The sequence below is a fragment of the Ursus arctos genome, unplaced genomic scaffold, assembly GCF_023065955.2.
Source record: "Ursus arctos isolate Adak ecotype North America unplaced genomic scaffold, UrsArc2.0 scaffold_4, whole genome shotgun sequence".
NCBI classification, from domain to species: domain Eukaryota; kingdom Metazoa; phylum Chordata; class Mammalia; order Carnivora; family Ursidae; genus Ursus; species Ursus arctos.
The window spans coordinates 5,597,967-5,621,156 of record NW_026623056.1 but is presented as its reverse complement, the minus strand read 5'-3'; the positions used below and the strand labels follow the sequence as shown (position 1 = coordinate 5,621,156).

Sequence of the window (23,190 nt, the reverse complement as noted above, 5' to 3'; positions counted from 1 at the left end):
ATCCTTTTGAATTACTTTTTTGTATTCTTTCTTTAAATTTTTATTTAAATTCAATTACTTAACATACAATGTATTATTGGTTTCAGAGGTAGAGGTCAGTGATTCATCAGTCTTATATAATACCCAGTGCTTATTACATCATGAGCCCTCCTTAATGTCCATCATCCAGTTACCCCAACCCCCCACCCTTCTCCTCTCCAGCAACCTTCAGTTTGTCTCCTATGATTAAGAGTCTCTTATGGTTTGTCTCCCTCTCTGATTTTGTCTTGTTTTATTTTTTTCCTCTCTTCCCTTATAATCCTCTGTTTTGTTTCTTAAATTCCACATATGAGTGAGATCATATGATAATTGTCTTTCTCTGACTGACTTATTTCCCTTAGCATAATACCCTCATCCACGTTGTTGCAAATGGCAAGATTTCATTTTTCGATGGCTGAGTAGTATTCCATTGTATATATATACCACATCTTCTTTATCCATTCATCTGTCGATGGACACCTGGGCTCTTTCCATAGTTTGGCTATTGTGGACATTGTTGCTATAAACATTGGGGTGTGTGTTTCCCTTCAGATCACCACCTTTTTATCTTTGGGGTAATGTAATTGCTGAGTCACAGGGTAACTCTATTTTCAAGTTTTTGAGGAACCTCCATACTGTTTTCCAGAGTGGCTATACCAGCTTGCATTCCCACCAACAGTGTAATAGAGTTCCCCTTTCTCTGCATCCTTGCCAAAATCTGTTGTTTCCTGACTTGTTAATTTTAGCCGTTCTGACTGGTGTGAGGTGGTATCTCACTGTGGTTTTGGTTTGTATTTCCCTGATGCTGAGTGATGTTGAACATTTTTCTGTTTTTGTATTCTTTGGGTAATATCCAGTAGTGAGATTTGCTGAATCGTTGTGTAGTTCTATTTTTAACTTTGTGAGGAATCTATGGGCAGTTCTTACTTGACTCCTCATCAGCTTTGCCCCACTGTCCTTTGCCCCACTCATGATTCTTGGCAAATCTATAGTCTTAAAAAAATTGAACTATTGCCATCTTCTCACTTACACCAAGATCCTGAGATTTGCTGCAGAAAAATCATCCAGATTGATTCCTATTTATAAATATTCAGCTGGGCTTCCACAGCCTAGAAATCCTATGATGTCTCCCTGATCATATGCCCTAATCTATACGGTGTCCATTTGACAGACTTCTGACCTGTGGCCGCCCTCATTATAGATGGCCTCACCTCCTACTCATTGAGTCCAGAGGGGTCATCTGATAAGAAAGCCTTCAACTTCCAGACGTGCAACCCACAAACTCTCCTGCATTATCTTCTAGTCTTGCCTCCTTATTTCCTGTCTTAAAAAAAAATGTGTCCCTACTCTGCCTGACCCAGGCCTTTTGCTCTGGGTTAGAGGCTGTTTCTTTGTCTCTTCCCAGAGATCTAGTCTTCTAGTTATTCCTCCTCTTTCCTGTTTCTTTAATCACTCCCTCACTACTCAAGTCTCTCAGCTGAAAAAGAGCTCTTATGATCTTATGACAACCCTCAACTATATCCTGATTTCTTTCATTCGCTTAACAGCCAGATTCTTTAAAGAAATGTCTGGAGAAAATGTTCATAGTATTCTTCAGATTCTCCCTCCTTCACCCTCAAGAAAGGCTAAAAACCTGTTCTCTACATCTCTTTCCACGGAAATCTTACCTACTCGTCTGGCTTCGGTTGCTCTCCATGTGCTCCTGACTGTCAGTCCTTCTTCTGAGTTCTCCCTGTCCTGGATTTCCAACTGCACAGGCCCGTCAAGCTCATCTGGTATCAGGCTGAACGCCTTACTTCCCGCCTCCCTCGACTCCCATCTCAGTGAGTGACATAGCCCCTCCTGATTGCCCAAGGCTAATGCCAGGAGGCACTCTAGATCCTCTGGTTCTCATATCCAAACAATACCAAGTGGGACACCAGAGTTCTACTTTCTAATGGGTCTGAGATCCATGTGCTTTGTACCCATTGTGACCATTCCTGTCCAGATGGCCCTGATGACTACAACAGACTTCTAATCAACCTCTCTGCTTCCAGTGTTGCTGGTCTCCAAGCCATTTGCCATGATGCAAGGACCATAATCTTTCTAATATGCAAATCTAATCATATCATTGGCTTAAAACCCATTAGCGGTTTGCTGTTGTCTTTAGGATAAAGTCCAAACTCTTTAATTTGGTCAACTCTTCATTTGTTACCTGCCCACCTCTCCAGACTTATCCAGAGCCCTTTGTTGTCAACACCATCCACTCACAGACTAATGCTCCAAACATAATGAGCTTATTGCAAGGTCTCAAAGAAGCCAGGTAGTCTAGTGCTTTTTGAACTTTGCATATATGGTTTTCTCTTCCCGTAAGTTAAAGTCAACCACTGTCTTGGAGATGACCTGAGACAGATTTCTTTAGCAACAGTTGTATATTCTACACTGTGATAGGCCAAAGCCCTTATATGAATAATACCATTTCCTTACGGTTTATATAATGCTTCATACATTTTTATAAATAAAGTTTTGGTGTAGGAGTAATATATATTCATCACAGAAAATTTAAAAAAAGCAGGCATGCATGTAATGTGTGTATATATCTATATATGGATATATAGAGACATAGATATAAGAGGTAGATAGATAGATTTAAGGAATAGTTTCATCCTGTGCATATTATATTTTAAACAAAACACTTTTCTTTTTGCGTCAAAAATATTAGTAAATAATTTAATAGAACATCAATTATGATAATGGAAATGAGCAAACTATAAGAAACCACCATGCCGTCACATGGGAATTGTTTTTGACCTTGCCAAGAACTCTCTGCAACCTTCCAGCTACTTTTTTGTGTGGTGGTAAAATATATATGGCATAAAATTTACCGTTTTAAGCATTTTTAAGTGCACAATTCAGTGGCATCAAGTACATTCGTGATGTTGTGCAGCCATCACTACTATCCATTTCTAGAACTTTTCCATTATCCTAAACAAAAACTCTATGCCCATTAAACAATAACTCTCTAGCCCTGCCCCCCCATAGACCCTAATAACCTCGACTTGTACACATTGTTTTGTAATTTTTTCTCTTAATTATCCTGTACCTTTAACTATTCTTCAACATAATTTTTAATGACTGTAAAGATTCTGTTGATTACATTGTAATTTATTTAACTGGGCTGAGGTGTTTGGATATTTAAATTAAGTACAATTCTAATTTTTCACTCTCAAAACAAAACTACACTGAACTTTCTTACCTTATTGTTCTTTTTTAAAGATTTTATTTATTTATTTGAGAGAGAGAGAACACAAGCAGGGAGAGGGGCAGAAGGAGAGGGAGAAGCAGGCTCCCTGCTGAGCAGGACTCCTGGATCATGACCTGAGCCAAAGGCAGACGCTTTATTGACTGAGACACCCAGGCAGTTTTTGTCTTCTCAAATCCTGTGACTATTTGGAATTGATGGTGTTGTGCCACGTTAGAGATGAAGAAATATTGGACTGTGAAACTTGTCTGTATGATACCATAATGAATACATATCATTATACATTTGTCCAAATCCATAGAATGTACAACACCAAGAATGAACCATAATGTAAACTATGGGCTTTGAGTAATTATGATGTGTCTGTGTGGGTTCATCAATGATAACAAGTGTACTACTCTGGGAGGGATGCTGATATTTGGGGAGTTTATGCATATGTGGAGACGGCGCATATATGGGAAATCTCTGTATTTTCTCCCCAATTTTGCCATGAACCTAATACTGCTCTAAAATATTATGCCTTGGAATGCTGGGCTGGCTCAGTCCATAAAGCATATGACTCTTGATCTCAGGGTTGTGAGTTCAAGCCCCACGTTAGGTGCAAAGTTTAGTTTAAAACAAACAAACAAACAAACGAACAAACCGTTAAGTCTTAATTTAAAAAAATAATGGGGAAATAGAGCTCAGAGAGGTTCTGAGTTGTCCAATGTCTCAAGGCTGGGAAGGGTCAGGTCTGGCACTGGAACTCAGGACTTCTGGGTGCTTGCCACCATTCTATACCATCTAAGCCAGTCTCTTCATTTCTCAGCTTAGCAGAGGATTGCAGTTCGGCAGAATGGAGTATTGGGGGATGACAAACATATGTGGAGTGATGGCCAAACAGAGCTGCCAAGTCTGGGTTAAGTAGGAAGAGTGCAGACTTATGATAACACTGACAGAGGAGTTGTGAAATGTTCATGGACAGCAAGCCAAACTGGAATACCACAAGTCAAAGAAGGGGCAGCTTATGACAAGGCTGTAAAAAGCTCTGAATGCAACTAGGAACTGAGGATGGGCACTGCCCTACTCCCTGGTTCCCAGAAAGTCCATCATGTGAAGAACTTGCCAGCATGGAGTTCTCAGCCTCTGGAGTTCACCCATGTACCATGTGCCAATTTGATCATTAACACAGTAGTAGCAATCAGATTTGGGGAAATGTTTCAAACAAATCTAATGGAATATACACATTCAGCCACACTAAGGTTAAGTGGGCTAGTTAAAACTCCAATCTTCTTTGCTCTTTGGCAAAAATGATGTTATCTTGGCAGAGAAACATTGGTATTGAAAGCAGATTGTCATTGGCCTTAAAACAATAACATTTATTACTTCATAAATGCAATTTATTTTGTAGACGAAATCTTTAAAACATTTGGTACACAGTGGTAAAATAACAAAAGGGAATCTTCAAAGTAAATGATTTCTAACTTTTTAACCAGTTAATGCTGACTTTGCCCATTTAACCAATTCTCATGTATAGAATTTTGCTTAATTTGGGTTTCTCTAAAACCAAAGACAGAGATAAGGACTTGTGAGCTGGGGGCTTATTTGTGAGGTGATTCTAGGAAGCAAGAGTGTGGGAGTTGGGAAGTTTCTAGGGAAAGGAGAAATGTCAAAATAATGTTTGTTGAGGGGTGAGTTTCCACTATGAGCAACTGCACCTTACTCATACAGGGGACTTCTAAGGGACTGAGTAGAACATGCCTGCACAATTGTCTCATCGAGGCATGGGAGTGTTTATCCATCAACTCCCAGCCTTACAGCCTGGAGTTTCCCTCTGGGGGGTCAGTCTACTCTCCAATCTCCTGCTCCAGCACTTCTGGGCCCTAGTATCAAGCAAACAGCTTTCTGTGGTCTTGGAGAAAGCCCTGAGGCCTAGACCAGACCATGCCAGGAATAAGCCCTCAAGCTGGGCACAGGAACTACATGGAACTGACCATCACAGTTGCCCTGAAGTTAGGTGGGCTGAGAGCATGTGGTTCAGAGAACTCCAGGGTATATACTTATTTCTTTTGTATTTAAACCTCTTTATTTAAAAACAAAATACATACACACATACCCCTGCAACAAGGACAAAGCTTTTTTTTTTTTTTTTTTGGCTAGTGCAAAAAAGCAAATTAATCTTTTTTAGGATTTATTAATTTTTTGAGAGAGAGAGAGAGACAGAGCATGCATACAAGTGGGGGTAGGGGCAAAGGAAGAGGGAGGGAAATCCTCTAGCAGAATCCCACTGAGCCACTGAGCATGGAACCCCATGTGAGGCTCGATCCCAGGATCCTGAGCTTATGACCTGAGCCAAAATCAAGAGTTGGACACTCAACTGACTGAGCCCCCCAGCTGCCTCCACAGATTAATTTTTTAAATGCTATATTAAGTTCAGTATGGGAATTAAAGACAAGAGAAACATTTATCGAGATCTTTTTTAAAAGACTTTATTTTTTTAAAGTAATCTCTACATCCAACATGGGGCGTGAATTTACAACCCTAAGATCAAGAGCCACATGCTGTACTAATTGAGCCAGCCAGGTGCCCCTATCTAGATCATTCTTCATTCAGCATCCCCTAAACCTTGACATTGTATTTTCACCCAAAGAACACTAATGTAAAATTAGATAGTGCTCTCAACATCATTAGTTATTAGGGAAATGCATATCAAAACCATGGTGTGATACCACTTCATACCCACGGGGTGGCTGTAATAAAGAAGATGGACAGTAACAAGTGTTGGCAAGAATATGAGGAGACTGGACCTCTCATACGTTACCGGTGGGAGTACAAAATGGTACGCCACTTTAGAAAATAGGTTAGCGGTTTCTTAAACTTGTATTTCCCATATGACTACCTAGCAATTCCACTCTTAGTAAGAGATTTGACAAGAGAGAGATTTGTATCTTCACACAAAAGCTTTCTACATAAATGTTCACAGCAGCATTATTCATAATATGCAAAATGGAAATGACCCAAATGTCCATCATCTGATGAACAGATAAACAAAATGTGCTACATCATCCCATGGAATGTTATTTAGCCATAAGAGGAATGAATTACTGATACATGTAATAACATGGAAGGACCTTGAAAATATGCTGAGAGAGGCCAGTCACGAAAGATCACATATGACAGGATTCCATTTATATGGAATGTTCAGAACAGGCAAACCCCGTCTCTCAGGCACAAAGACCCTGTGTCTAGAGACAGAAGGCCGGGTAGTGGTTGCCTGGGGCAAAGAGTAGGGACGGGTTTTAGAAGAAGCCATCCCCGGATTCAACATTACAAGCCTGGAAATCTTGGACAATGTGTTTAAAAACATCTGCCTTCAGTGTCCTTGACTCTACAATGGAAATAAGAATGCCAACCCGCTGTGGAGATTAAATTGAGCGATGCAGTAAGGTGTCCGACACAAAACACATTTAGTGAATGGTAACTATTATTACTACTACCACTACTACTGTTGTTGTTGTTGATAAAGAACACAGGGTGAGGAAGTGCAGAGGATAAGAGATACAAGGCTAAAATACATGAGAGAACTTCAGAGCAGAGACTGTGTTAATAATTTAATCATGATAGGACATAAGGACTGCTTTAATTGAATTAACTATCAGTCTGATAAAATGTGTTCAAAAACTATGGAGAAAGATTATGATTAGTATGGAGAACCGAGGGGAGCATAAAGATAATTTCTACACAGTTCGAAGAGGGGCTTCGTGGACTTCATGGGTGGAAACTTAACCTTAGAATTAAGAATTACTTCTCCAGATAACTTTTTTTTAAGTTTATTTACTTACTTATTTAAGTAATCTTTACACCCAACGTGGGGCTCGAAATCACAACCCCAAGATAAGAGTCAGGTTGAGGGGCGCCTGGGTGGCACAGCCGTTAAGCGTCTGCCTTCGGCTCAGGGCGTGATCCCGGTGCTGTGGGATCGAGCCCCACATCAGGCTCCTTCACTATGAGCCTGCTTCTTCCTCTCCCACTCCCCTTGCTTGTGTTCCCTCTCTCGCTGGCTGTCTCTATCTCTGTCAAATAAATAAAATCTTTAAAAAAAAAAAAAAAAAAGAAGAGTCAGGTTGAGCCAGCCAGGCGACCATCGCCGGGTACTGTTGAGCTTGCCCCTGGGCCAGCGCTCTTACCATTTCCCTATTTAGTCCACCTGATTACACTAGACCTAAGTGTCATTATTATCCTGCTTTTCTGGAAGACTTAAGTGACTTTCCCTGGGTCACGGAGTTAGAAAGTGGCAGTGCCACCCTTCAAACCAGTCTGTTAAATTCAAAGCATTCCAAGGAGGGGGAGGAAATGAAGATGAAGATGAATCCTGAGGTGGACTGGCTGCTGAGCCCTGGGCTTTCCTGTTAGATGGCCTTATCCAGGACAGTGACTTTGCTTACCCCTGGCCTCATTCACACTGGGCTCACGTGCACAACTCCAGGGGACTCATTTACGTGGAATCCACTGCCAGTGTGGCAACCAGCTGCCCGTCTCCAGCAGATGGTATGGGAGCCGGCAAAGTGGCTTACACAAAGATGGCAAGGTGAGTGTGGGTGGTGGGGCCTGGCAGCAGGAAAATGCTAGGAAAGGATGCTGGGATGTGACCGGCATGAACTGGAGATGTAGGAAAGGTCAGACCGCAGCAGGGAAAGATGGTGGTTGGGTTTGTCAGGAAGGGAGGGAAAAGGTAACTTTGGTCCTGGGAAGTTTCAGAGACAGTCACCTTGGGGAACATTCTATCCCCTAAGACAGCTGGGGCTCACAGAAGCAGGGAGGGGGCTGGGCCATCAGTGAGGCAGGGGACTAAAAGAGAGGAGGTGGAAGAAACCAGAGAAAAACCTTGCCTACTTTGCAGTTCTACCAAAGACTGTTTCTGAATTGTTTTTGCTGTAGATGCCGGGGTGGAAAACAAAATGGGTTAGTGATTGGTCTTTTCACTTAAAAAAGAAATACTCAGGAAGTTTTGATGACTCAGTAATGAAAGTGATATTGTTTTGAAGTATGAAGCATACAAGGGGACTTTTCTTTTTGTAGGTATTTTTTTTTCACTGTTTGATTTTTCAAAAAAAAATTTTTTGGAAATGGAAATATTTTTCCACCTCTGAGAGGTCTCAGTTCTGGAAGATGTTATGTCTACCCACAAGTCAGCTCAGTAATAACGCTTTAGATTTCTCCTTTGATTTTGGATGCCTGGTCTCTGAAAGCTTCAGCAGACTTCTGGAGGCCATTCTCCTGTTGCATTCATTACAGTTGTGCAACCTGACATGGTTTCACCAGTCACCAAGTGAAAGACTGGCAGAGAAGGCTAGGCTCCAAATCCTAGAATTGACCTTTAGTCCCCAACTAAAATTATAATAATATTTTTGAATTATGATAAACCCCAAATCATACCTGAAATTTCTCAGGAATTCTAAGTTAGCCTTACAGATTTTAAATGAAAAGTGGATCAATTCAAACACATCTGAGAAGATGTATCCATGGTTGCTTATAATCCAATTATGCATTTAATAGTATATTAATAATTAAACTTCCAAAAATATAGAGAGACACCACCCTTTACATAGAACTTTCAGACCTAAACCAGCAGCCCCCCCCAAATCATTTGCAAGCCAACATGCTTTCTCAGGTGCATGAAACATGACACCAAATGTGTGGGTTGATTGTAGTAAAGATTTTTAAGGAGGGAAACTCTCCATTCCACCACCATAGAGCAATTACACTAATATTTCCCATCTGAATAATGCCTAGAAGTTTACACAGCTGTTGCACGAGCACTTCCTGCTTACCCTTCACAATAAAGTAGATATTAGCAGTATACCTCTGGAGACTGAACAGCAGAGTGAAACGCAGTGGTTTCCAAACGTTTTTCCAGCCTAGCAAATTCTAATTAAAAAGTCATATGTATAAAACCAGTGGGCCAAAGGTACCCTTTACCCCCACATTGCTGGGGCCAACCACTCCCAGAAGGTTCTCTTAAGCACAACTCGCAGACCATCAGTGTAATTTGAAAAAAAAATAAATTTTGAATTCGGACAAGCCCAGTGTTGATGAAACTTGACTGAATATCTATATATAAGCTGCAGACTACTTTGGATGAGTTATTGAACCTCTCCAATTCTCAGGTCCTAATTTGTAAAATGGAAATGATAGTATTGTGGAGTTCTTTGCCCTGTAAGTTTCTAACCTTAACCGTATCTGCGTTCCCTTACGTGATTTTCTCAAAGTACTGAAAAACTATCTTGGAGAATCTAAGTCTTCTGCCACCAAACTTAGGGCTTTTTCTCCTCTATCATGTGACTACAGAGTGTGGAGGCCGTGACAATGGCACAAGAAACAAAGCAATGTGTGTCTTGTTGATAACGGCCCACTTGTGAGAGAAGCAGAGTGACAACTGGGAAGGAATGTTTAAAGTGTGTGTTCTTTCCCTGGGTCTGAGACCCTTTGGATGAACTTCAAGAGCTCCGTGAATCCCCCCTGAAATTATAGGCAAAAATTTCAGATGTGTGCAGGGGTGCCTGGCTGGCTGAATCAGGAGAGCCTGTGTCTCTTGATCTCAGGGTCATGAGTTCAAGCCCCATGTTGGGCAAAGAGCCTACTTAAAAAAAAAAGTCAGATGTGTGCAGATGTGCATATTTCTGGGGAGATGTTGTGTAGCTTCAAAATTATCAAAAATGTCCATAAAATAAGGGAAGTTTGGGACTCGTGGACTAAGTAGTCCATGCCGTGATCATGGACTATGATCTTCCTTTTACAAAGCCAGAGCCAGTTATCAGCTCTTCCAATCTGTCCAACAGAGGCCTGTGATTCCCAAACATTAGTGAGTTTAAGAACCATCTGCATATAATAGTCAAAGACAAATATGACTGGGTATTAGACGATGTTAAGGAATGATTTTTTTAGGCGCTATTATAGAAAACTTTTCAGATAATTTAATTATGAACATACGTGAAGATTTTTCATTGCTACTGTTCAAGGAGAAAGGTCTTATCAGGCCCATTCAAAGATTCACTCTTATTTTATGGAAAAAGAGACTGGTAAGATATTCAACATAGAACAGACTAAAAAAACAAAACAAAACAAAAGTTCACTGGATCCTTGACTGGCAGCCATTTGGGTGGGACAATAACTGGTTTTCAGACTAGCTTTAGTCTCATTAGATTCACAGGAAAGTGCTTAAGAATTTTATCATGGATGTAAATATATTTGCAGAAGGTGGTTATGAGTTACGTTATGCAAAAATATTCTGTCTCTGACCCTGTTTGAGACAAGTTGTTTTGTTTTAGTTTTTAAGTAATCTCCACACCCACATGGGGCCCGAACTCATGATTCTTAGATTAAAAGTTGCATGCTCCACAGACTGAGCCAGCCAGGTGTCCCACAAGTTTTTTTTTAAGTGTGAGAATGGTGTTGTCATACTGCCCTCTCCCTTCTTCTCTTTTTTTTTTTAATGAAGATTTTGGTAAGTATCTATTGAAAACAACAGATGCTTTTTCCGCAAAGGTTTACTCTTAATTTAGGACAGAATGAGAAAATCATGAGGTTGGAATTACATATTTTATTTATTTATAATATTAATTTCTGTTTTATTTTTTCCCAGCTTTATTGAGATAAAATTGATATATAACACTGTGTAAGTTCAAAGTGCATAGCATGATGATTTCATATAAATATATATTGTGACATGATTACCATAATAGAGTTAGTTAAAACCTCTCTCACTTTACATAATTGCAATTTTTTGCCTGTGTAATGACAACATTTAAGATCGACTCTCGGGCCTCCTGGTGGCTCAGTTGGTTAGGTGTCTGACTCTTGGTTTCGACTCAGGTCCTGATCTCAAGGTTGTAATATTGAGCACTGCATTGGGCTCTGTGCTTAGTGGGGAGTCTGCTTGAGATTCTTTCTCTCCCTCTTCTTCTGACCCCCCCTCACATGCTTGCTCTCTCTCTCTCAAAGAAATAAATGAGTCTTAACAAAAAAGATTGACTCTTTTAGCAACTTTCAAGTATATAATACATATTGTTAACTATAGTCACCATGTTGTACATTAGATCCCTAAAACTTACTCATCTTATAACTGGAAGTTTGTGTTTTTTGATCAACATTTGCTTGTTCCCCGACCCCTCACCGTTCGAGCACCTGGCAGTCACCTGAGTTCAGCTGTGTTAGATCGCAAAGATAAGTGAGAAAATACAATATTTGTCCTTCTTTGTTGAATTTACTGCACTTAGCATAATGTCCCCAAGGTCCATCCACGTTGTCACATATTGTAGGATTTCCTCCTTTCTCATGACCACGAGAAAGGAGGAAATCCATAGATATCCCATATTCTTTATCCATTCATCTGTTGACAGACACTAAACTGCCTCCGTATCTTGGCTACTGTGAATGATTCTGCGGTAAACAGGAGTGCAGAGATCTCTTCCATATCCTATTTCCTTTCCTGTTTCATTTCAATACCCAGAAGTGGGATTGCTGGCTCTATGCTATTTCTATTTTTAATTTTTTAAGGAATCTCCATACTGTTTTCCATAGTGGCTGTATCAGTTCACATGCCCACCAACAGCTCACAAAGGTTCCCTTTCTCCACATCCTCACCCACATTTGTTTTTTTGATAATAGTCATTCTAACAGGTGTGAGGTGGTATCTCATTGTGGGTTTGAATTACATTTCCCTGATGATTAGTGATGTTTTCATATACCTGTTCTTTTCATATACCTGTTGGCTGTTTGTATGTCTTCTTTAGGAAAACATCTGTTAAGTTCCTCTTCTCATTTTTTAATTGAATTGCTTGGTTTTCTTGCTATTGAGTTGTATGTCTTCTTAAGTATTTGGATAGTGACCCCTTACCAGATAGATAGCTTGCAAATATTTTCTCCCATTCCATACATTGCCTTTTCATTTTGTTGTTTCTTTTGTACAGAAAATTTGGGGGGTTTGATGTAGTCCCATTTGTTTATTTTTGCTTTTGTTTCTTGGGCTTTTGGTGTCATATCCAAAAAATCATTGCCAAGACCAATGTCAAGGAGCTTTTTCCCTATTTTTTTTCTAGTTTTATGGTTTTGGCTCTTATCTTTAAGTATTTAATCCATTTCAAGTTAATTTTTATGAATGGTACAAAATAGGGGTTTGATTTCATTCCTTTGCATGTGATTATCCAGCTTACTCAACACCATTTAGTGAAGAGATCATCCTTTCCTTTCTGACCATTCTTGGCTCTCTTGTCAAATGTTAGTTGACCATTTATGCAACAGTTTATTTCTAGGCTCTCAGCTCTGTTCTATTGGTCTATGTCTCTGTTTTTATGTCAGTGCCATACTGGTTGATAACTGTCTTGTGATATAGTTTGAAATCAGGAAATGTGATGTCTCCAGCTTTGTTCTTCTTTCTCAGGATTGCTTTGGCTATTCAGGGTTTTTTGTAATTTCACATGAATTTTGGATTTTTTTTTCTATTTCTGTGAAAAATGCCATTGGAATTTTGATAGGAATTGCATTATATCTATAAATGGCTTTGGGTAGTATGGACATCTTAACAGTATTAATTCTTCTGACCTATGAACAGGGGATTTACTTGTGTCTTCCTCAGTTTCTTTCATCAAAATCTTATCGTTTTCAGGGTACAGATCTTTCATCTTCTTGGTTAAATTTATTCCTTAGGATTTTTATTGTTTCTGATGCTATTGTAAATGGTATTGTTCTCTTTTTCAGGTATTTTGTTGATAGTGTATAGAAGTACAATTGATTTCTGAGGTTGATTTTGTGTCCTAGCAAGTTTACTAAATTTGTTTTTTAGTTCTAACAGGTTCTTGGCAGAGCCCTTAGGATATTTTAAGTATATTAGATCATATCATCTGTAAACAGAAACAATTTTACTTCTTCCAATCCAATTTGGATGCTTTTCCTTACTTTTTCTTGCAGGATTGCTCTGTACCATGTTGAATGGGAGTGATGAAAATGTGCACTCTTGTCTTTTCCTGATCTTAGAGGAAAAGCTTTCAACTTTCCATCACTGAGTATGATGTAGGCTGTGGGCTTGTCATCTATGGCCTTCATTATATTGAGGTATATTCCTTCTATACCCAATTTGTTGAGAGTTTTTATCATGAAAGGATGTTGTATTTTGTCAAATGCTTTTTCTGTATCTATTGAGATGATCGTATGATTTTTATCCTGCATTTTTTAAATGCAATGTATCACATTTATTGATCTGGGTATGTTGAACCATCCTTGCATCCCAGAGATAAATCACACTTGATCATGGTGCATGATACTTTTAATGGACTGTTAAATTTGGTTTGTTAGTATTTTGTTGAGAATTTTTGCGTCTATATTTATCAGGGATATTGGTCTATTGTTTTGGGGATTTGTTTGTTTTTTTGTTTTGCTTTGTTTGCAGAGTCCTTATGTAGCTGGCTTTGTAAAAATGAATTTGGGAATGTTCACTCCTCTTTAACTTTTTGAAAGAATTTGAGAGGGATTGGCATTAATTCTTTTAAAACGTTTGATAGAATTCACCAGTAAAACCATCTGGTCCTGGGCTTTTCTTTTTTGGGAGATTTTTGTATTATGACTCAATCCCCTCGCTCAATATTGATATGTTCAAATTTTCTATTTCTTTGTAATTCAGTCTTAGTATGTTTCTTGGAATTTATCTACTTCTTCCAGGCTATCCAATTTGTTATACTGCCTTCTTTTTAATAATAAACTTAAAAAATTTTTAGAATAGTTTTAGGTTTACCAAAATATTGCAAAGACAGTACAGAGTTCCTATATATCACAGACCCAGTTTTCCCTATTTTGACATCTTACCTTACTCTGATACATTTGTTGCAACTAAGGAACCAATACGGGCATATTACTCTCAACTAAACTATATGCTTTATTTGAATTTTGCTAGTGTCTTTCTCATATCATATTGCGGTGCATTCTATCAACATGACTTATCACTGATGATGTTAATTTGATTTATTGGCCAAGGTGGTGTTTGTTGTTTGCTAGACTTTTCCACTGTAGAGTTACTTTCACACCTCTTTGCATACATTATTCTTTGGAAACAAGTCAATACGCACAGTCCACACTCACCCTCCCTAAAAGGGTTTTTAGCTATGTACTGAAATATTTAGGGATGAAATAACATGATATTAAATATTTGTTTTAAAATATTTTAGCAGGGGTGCCTGGGTGGCTCAGTAGGTTAAGCATCTACCTTTGGCTCAGGTCATGATCTCAGGGTCCTGGGATCAAGCCCAGCATTGGGCTTCCTGCTCAGTGGGGAGCCTGCTTCTCCCTCTCCCATTGCCCCTCCCCCCACTTGTGTTCTCTCTTGCTCACTCTCTCTCTCAAATAAATGAAATCTTTTTAGAATTTTTTTAAAAAAATTAGCAAAGAAAAAAAACCATAGAGAGGGGATTTAGATAAAATTAACTATGGTGATATGCTTGTGACTATAGAAACAGGCAATGTATATACTAGAAGATGAAGAATTTTAAGACAATTTTTGGGTCTCTTTCACTGAGAGATTACCTACAACATGTATAATGTCTAGAATATCTATCTAACCAGCTTTAGGATCCTATTTTTTTCCTTCATACACTGGACTCTGTCCCTGAATTCCTCTCACCCTTCTCAGCTCTTCTGACCCAGGGCATTTAATATAATAAATTTCATTATACTTATTAAATTGGATTTTGTCTCTTGTTAGTATGGACTAAATATTTGTGTTACCCCCCACAACTCCAAAGCATATATTAAAATCCTAACCCCTAAGGTGATGGTATTTGGATGTTGGGTCTTTTGGAAGGTGATTAGATCGTGAAGGTGGGACTCTCATGATTACGATTTGTACCCTTGTAAGACACCCCAGAGAGCTAGTCTGCCCCTTCTGCCTTTTGAGGACAGAGTAAAAAGATAGCCGTCTATGAGGAAGCAGGCTCTCACCACATGCTGAGTCAGCCAATACCTTGATCTTGGACTTCCAGCCTCTAAGACTGTGAGGAATAGATTTCTGTTATTTCTAAGCCACCCAGTGTATGATAATTTGTTATAGCGGCCCAAACAGACCAAGATACTTGCAGAGCATAATTTACTCCCATTATTCCTTTGGTTTAATCAGGTAAGGTCCTTGCCCATCAAAGATGCACAATCAATATTTGGGAATGGGGGGAAAAAATCACCTGGGAAGGTATTTGTTTCAAGATGAAAATTCCTGAACCCTGCTCCCCCAAAATTCTGCTCCCCCACATGTTAATTAAGCTCTGTCTCCCTGTTCGATATAATTGCTTCATGGACTATGCTTTTAGAAACACTACCTAAGTTATGAAGGCAAAGACCATCTTGGTGATCCCTCTATTTAATACATGTTTCTGATGAATGGATACACTAATGAGTGAACGAATTTATACTCTTTGTGAATGGATGAGAAAAGTGGATCCACTAATTCTTATTATCAGCTTTTGACACAGTCATGGCCGTAGGTCACTTGCTTTGTTCTCAAAATTGACTAGTCATGCAAAATCATAACAAGTATAAAAATGATGACACTTACAGGGCTTAAAAGACTTGCCCTGTTTTCTGGCTTCAACATGGCTAGTTCTGTCCACGTTTACCAGCTTCTTCACTACACTGATTTATTGATTAATTTTATAACCACCTTATCACAGGCGTTACGCGAGGCACTAGAGAAATAGACCTGGGTAAGAGAATTCCTGGTGCTCAATAGCTCCATGGTGGAAAAGAAAACCAACGACTGCACTAAAGTGTTTTAAATGATCTAAGAGAGAACACATTTTCCAGTGTAGACTTTACAAGTCATCCATGTAATTGCATGAACGGAGGGTGTTAAATGTCTAGAAATGTTCCGGCTCTACCTTTTGTGGCCAAGTGATCAAAACAACTACCCATTCCTCATTTTGTTGCTTGGGTTCTGTGGCTTAAAGATCCCACTCAGACAAGTGTCTTGGCTCCAGTTTTGGCTCTTCCACCCACGCTACAGCCAGTACCAGGCATGGCAAACCTACTCATTTAGCTTCGCTCTCAGGCAGCCCACATGTTAAGGGGAATACGATCGGTTACATACTTTACAGTTTCCTTAAGATAAAAAGCACAACACGAGTGGATAGTACTTTAAATGTCTGGGGAGCAATATGGTATAGTGAAGGAACAGAGAATCAGGAGTCTGAGGGAAACCGTAACAATAAAAACACAGACTTGATTTTTTTTTTCTTTTTCCTCCTTTTTTTTTTTTTTTTGCACAAAGCCATCAGTCCCCAGAGCCCTTTCCTGTGTTAACTCTGTGACATTGAGCAAGTCATAGAGTCTCTGGACCTTGGTTTCCTTATCTGTAAAATGAGAGGGTTGGACCTGGGTTATCTCTAATGTTCCTTCCAGCTCGAAAAGTCTGATAAGAGCTTTTATCTGCCCTATGACTTCATGTAAAGATCCAGTTGGGCTACTCCTCCCCTCTCCCAGCTCTGGGCTAACCTATGGGGTTATGCCATTCGAATATATGGACGTGAAATAAAAAACTGAAAAGTATTTTGTGTATGTTGGGGCATGAAGCTTAGACTCTAAAACTTAAAAAGATATAGTCCTGTAGAAAAATTAGATAGAAAAAGTGAGAAGTAATTGCGGGGCGCCTGACTGGCTTAGTTGGAGGAGTGTGCAACTCTTGATCTTGGGGTAGTGAGTTTGAGCCCACGTTGGATATAGAGATTACTTAAAATAATTAAATAAAATTTAAAAAAAAAGAAAGGAAAAGAAGAAGTGGAAACTAATTGAGATAGCTAGCAGGGAGCAGACTTTTGACATGGTCTGGATAGGCCCGGTGGTCAGAATGGAGGTCCTTTCAGCGTTTCTATTATAGTATGTTTGGTCATTGACCAGAAATGTAAGGAATGCTTACTGTTGCAAGACACTAGGTTAGGTCCTCAAAATACTGAGACAAAAAGTAAGCTGAAAATTTCATTATTTGACTAGAATATAGTTAAAATTAAAACTGCTTCAGGATTTAAAAAGATGAAGCAATTCCTAAAAAAAGTGATAAACAATTAAACTTTTATTTTTTTTCTTTTTCCAGTTTTTATTAAATTCCAGTTAGTGAACACACAGTGTAATAACAATTAAACTTTTATAATAAATATTGAAGGATTACAGCTGCATATTAAAATTTCTGTACATATTTGCCATGAGGAATTTCCCAAAGTATGAAAACAGAAAATACTGTTTTGAAAGGGCTTGCCAAATTTTTAGTAAAAATAGTTTTCTGTATTTGGGGAAAGTATAATAATGGTATTTTAAATAAAGTATTGTGTTTGTCTTTGGGCTTAAATGGTGCTAGAATTATGAAAATTGTTCTGTACCCATTTAAGACAAAAGAGATGTAGTCGCTTGGCATTATTATTTCAAGGGCAACTAAGGTTAAAAAAACTCTCTATCTGTAACAAAAAATGAGAACTATAAAACAACTGTATTATTTTTCTTTTTCTATTTTGGGATTTGATCTCAGGCTGATCAACTCCAGAAACCACGGTCTTCACCTTAGATCATACTGTACAGAATGCAGTAAATTAAATTTCAGGCTCCTAAATACTTTGAGATCCAGCTTGGAAAGGGAAGGAAGAAAGGGTAAGAGGAAAACCATTTGCAAAAGAATGACGAACACTACCAATGGACAGAAACGGAGTCTGTGTGACTGAAACCAGTGGTGATGTTAGTGAAGGCTATAAGAAAGCTAGAAGGATTGGGTTTGTAATTGGATAGTGGGAAATTGAAATTTTATTTTCTAAGGCAGAGCTGTTTAAGATGATGATAAATTTCTGGTTGGGTCCCTGGAAGTAAGTTCAATGCTATGAGAGACAAGTTTTCTTGAAGAAACTCCAAGAATTGTGAATTACTTATTTAAATAAATCTGTGGCATGAATATTGAAACCTCCCAGTGATGTGGTCTGAGAATGTGGTATCTATGATTGCTGCCTTTTGGAAAGTATCAAACTTTACCTTGTGGCCATGTCAAATTTTGTCAGTTTCTAATGGCAGATTTGGAAAGCATATGTATTCTTAGTTGACTGTGCTTGTTTTGCTTTGCTTTCACCTACTCGGAGAGCTTCTGTCTTTTAATAAGGAAACTTAAATATTTATACTTAGTCTGAGATGTTTGTGCTTATGCCTGCTACATTATTCCTTGGTTGCAAGCAACAACAGGAACCACCTCTGGTTAACATGAACAAAAGGCAAAGATATTGACTACAGAAAATTAATAGTAAGGCTGGAAGCATGCAGTAGGTCTTAAGTTTCCAAAAATATTGCAACAACTTCCATCCCACATGCTCTTCTTTAATGTGATGTGGACACTCCTTACATCAAAAGATGGGAAATATGTGCCTTCCTCTTGAATTTAGGTCAATTTGTGACAATGGCAGAATTAAAGTCACGTGACTTCTGAGGCTAGGTCATAAAAGGTGATACAACTTATATCTGGTTTTCATGGGATGCTTGCTCTTGAAATTCAGCCACCATGTCTAGAAGACCCAACACCCTTTGGAGGGACTAACCTGGAGAGGAACCAAAGTTTCCAGCCATCAGCTTTGGCTGAACATTCAGTAGGTAGCCAGCACCAAATTTACTAGGTCAGTGAGTGAGTCATTTTGGAAATGCGTCCTCCAGCCCTAGCTGATGGTCTGTGCAGCACATGAGCCTTACCCCACCAAACCCTGCCCAGATTACAGATTTGTGAGCTAACAAGATTAATTGTTGTTTTATTCATTACATTTTGAGGTGGTTTATTGCACAGCAATAGGTAACTGGTACAGAGAACCAAGCTTAAAAATGGTCAAGCAACTAGGCAACTTCTGAGAAGTAGGAAGGCAAAACGGACTCTGGTAAATACCTATGGGTAGGGACCACAAATGGAATGAAGGACTACTAACCATTTTCATTCTTAAGTTCTAGGTTCCTCTTCAGGGGGCTGCCTCAGTTCTGATTTCAGATACTCACTCGCCTTTTGGCTACCAATGGGCAGAAAACCTAGGAAATAGCCCCAGTAATATGTAACCACAGGGAAACAATCATTCAAAAGGAAATATAGATACAGTAAGTCTTATTAGTTTTTTTATCACTGTTGTGACAAATTACCACAAACTTAGTGGCTTTAAGCAACACAAATTATCTCACAGTCTGCAGGTCAGAAATCCAAAATGGGTCTCACAGGGCTAAAATTAAGGTGTCTGCATCCCTTTCTGGAGGCTCTAGGGGAGAATCTGTTTTTTGTTTGTTTTTGTTTTTGCCTTTACAGTATCTATAGGTGTCAGCAGTCCTTGGCTTATGGCCCCTTCCTTCATTTTCAAAGGTAATAATGTGGCATTTCTCTGTGACTTTCTTCCATGGCACATCTTCATCTAACTATGACTGCTTTTCTGCCTTCTTCTTTCATTTTTAGGCGCCCTTGTTATTACACTGGACTCATCTTGAAAATTTAGACTAATCTTCTCATCTTAAATTCCTTAACTTAATCACAGCCACAAAGTTCCTCTTGCCATCTAAGATGACATATTAGTAGGTTCTGGGGACTGGAACATAGATATCTTTGGGGTGCTATCAGTCTACCCATCATAGTATACAAAAGCAGAATGGATACTGTGTAGGCCCGCCACTCTGAAAACACGCCTTTAACACTATTTAATCTCAATGGTTTATATTTTCTTTCTTCTTCATTTTATTAAATTTGTCAAGCTGCCCTTGTTCCATTTTTTCCCCCCACTCAACTAGTTTGTAACTTAAATATCTGATTTATTGGCTTTTCAAAAAAAAAGATTTTATTTATTTGAGAGAGAGAGAGTGAGTATGAGTTGGTGGGGAGTTGGGGGGGGGAAGAGCAGAGGGAGAGGGAGAGGGAGAGGGAGAGGCAGAGGCAGACTCCCCGCTGAGCAGACAGACTGATACGGGGCTCTATCCCAGGACCCTGAGATCATGACCTGAGCCAAAGGCAGACGCTTAACCGACCGAGCCACTCAGGTGCCTCTTAAACATCCAATTTATATTTGCCTGTATGGTGACCCTTATATTTATCATGCATAATTGACTTACATTTTTCTGTGTATGTTTAGAGATTGTATATAAATACATCCCCAAATAAGAAAAAAATCTTCACATGGTTTTCTCTCTCTCCCTTCCTTTTACCCTCATGATAAGATGATTTTAGTTATAGGTTATCATTATTTCATTTTTACTCTATGAATCAGCAATGATAAAGACAATGAAAAGTTTTAATTTTTATTTTCTGTAACAAGAAGTGTTTGGTTACAAAGAACAGAATACCCAACTAAAGGTGGCTTAAACAAATTGAGAAAAACGTATTATGTCACATAACAAGAAGGTCAGACATCTTGTTCCTGGATTAGTTAATTTAGTGACAAATCTAATGACGTTATTAGGGACCTAGATACCTTTCGTCTTTTGCTCTCGTTCCCAAGCTCATCGTGACCTGTAGGAAGACAGCTGCTATAGCTCTAGCAATTATATCCACACATACCCGCATCTGAAGACAATGCACTTGTTACCTACTACGGTGTAGCAAATCAAGTGGCTTAAAAGAACAGTAAACTTTATGATCTCTCATGGTTTCTGTGGGTCAGGGATTTGAGAGCAGCTTGATTGAAGTGTCATAGCTCAGGGTCTCTCATGAAATTGCAGTCAGAGCCCACTGGACTTGCAGTCATCTGAAGGCTCGACTGGGCTGGGCAGCTCACTTACGAGGCTGGCAAGATGCATGAAATGTCCATGGGATATAATGACTGGCTCCCCTTACTGCTGTGGTTCTTGACTGGGAATGATCTTGCCTGCCAGGGGACATCTAGCAATGTCTGGAGATATTTTGGGTTGTCATAACTGGGAAGGGGTTATTGGCAGCTAGTGGGTAGAGACCAGGAATGCGGTTAAACATCCTACACTGTACAGGGTAGCCTTCCTGCAACAAGTTATCAGACCCAAAGTGTTAATAGTGTTGAGGTTGAGAACCCTGGTGCTGGAGCTGTGAACCAAGAGAGCAAAGTAAAAGCTGAAATGCCTCTTCTTACCTAGCTTTGGCAGTCCTCTGTATTCCAAGTTAGAGGGCCCTACACAAGGGTGTAAATACCAGGAGCTGAGGTTTATTGGAATCCATCTTCGAGAATGGTTACCACAGGCAGAAAGCTGTTCCTGGCCCTCTTCTCTTCTCTTTGGTCCCTTTTCTTTTTTCAGTTTTCAAAGAGGAAAACCATTTTTATAACCATTTTATAACCCCACCAGACTTCTCTTCACTTCCCTTAAGTCAGTGTTGCAAGATATGTCTGTGCCTAAAGCAGTCACTAGGACAAAGAATAGAAAATTATATGATGATTTTAGACCAGTTAATATTGTCTCCCTCTGGTACTAGGGAGAACTCATCTTCTTTCAATACACGGAGGATAAATTCTCAAAATCAGAGTTTTGTTAGTAAGGAAGAAAGAGAATGACTTTGTATGAGTCATGCACAGGGTTTGCTATCTTTGCTTCCCATTGTCTTTTGTATCACACATTTTCTTCTTGGATTCACTTTTCTCTTTGGTGGAATACATTTTCCAATAATGATTTAAGAAATAACCAACCATTTGAATCCCTAGGTCTCTGAAAATATGTGATTATTTCGTACTTTCTTAAATGCTAATTTAGTTCGGTAGAGAATTCTACATTAGAATAGTTTGTCCCATTATCCCATTATCCCATATATTAGAGTGATTTGTCCCAGCATCCATTGTTGCTGATGAAAAACAGGTGAGCTGGTTAGAATTTCCTTATCCTTGATGTTCTGAAATTCCATCATGATGTGTTCAAGTCTAGTATTTTTTACTTATGCACTGAATGGGAGCTTTTAGCCTGAAGATAAATTTTCTTTTCTTTTCTTTTTTCTTGTTTTTAACATTTTATTTATTTATTTATTTGAGAGAGAGAGAGAGGGAGGGAGAGCACAAAGGGAGAGTGAGAGGGAGAAGCAGACTCCCTGCTGAGGAGAGAGCCCGATGTGGGACTCAATCCCAGGACCCTGAGATCATGACCCAAGCCAAAGGCAGACACTGAACTGACTGAGCCACCCAGGCGGCCTGAAGATACATTTTCTATTATTTCTTTGAGTATTCCCTTCTGTCCATTCTCTAGATGGATATCAGATGAATGTTGGAACTTTGATTTATTCTCCAAATTACTTAAATTTTTGCTCATTGCTTTATCTATCCTTTCTTCTGCAATTTGGGATAAAACTGGGCCCAATCTTCTAGCTTATTAATTCACCTTTTGGTTCAGCTTGAGTCAGTATAGCATGGTGATTAAAAGCCTGAGTTCAAATCCTGGTTCAGCCATTTATATTACTGTGTTGCCGTGAGTAAGTTAATTAAACTTTCATGTCTTCAGTTTACTCATATGTAAAATGAATATGCTAATATTATTGCCTACTTTAGAAGATTGTAAAGATTAAATATGTTAATGCATGAATGCTTAGAGGAGTAGCTGCAGCATAGTATTACTATTGTTCAATCTATACATTCATTTTATTTTATTTAAAGATTATTTATTTATTTATTTGAGAGAGAGAGCGAGAGCACAAGCATGAGAGGTGGGTGGGGCAGAGGGAGAGGGAGAAGCAGGCTCCCCGCTGAGCAGTTGGGTAGAGAACTGGAGGATAGGCAAATGCCAGAAAAGGCATTCAAAATTTGACCAAAGTGAGATTTTTCTTTTGGTGTAATCTGAAGGATTAAAAGAATGTCTATCATTTATGTGCAATTTGAAATCCTGTAAGACAGTACAATATGCTGTTTCTGTCTATAAACATATAATGTATATGTTTATAAACCATAGATACGTTTATAAAACATGTGTAAAAAGCATGGACACAGGCAGGA

General features: G+C 38.9%; 1 protein-coding gene across 6 annotated transcripts in view; it reads left to right on the top strand.

Annotated features, from left to right (window-relative positions):
• Positions 1 to 23,190, top strand: part of TNIK (TRAF2 and NCK interacting kinase) — a 475,440-nt gene that overhangs the window by 74,453 nt on the left and 377,797 nt on the right. The window lies entirely within an intron of this gene.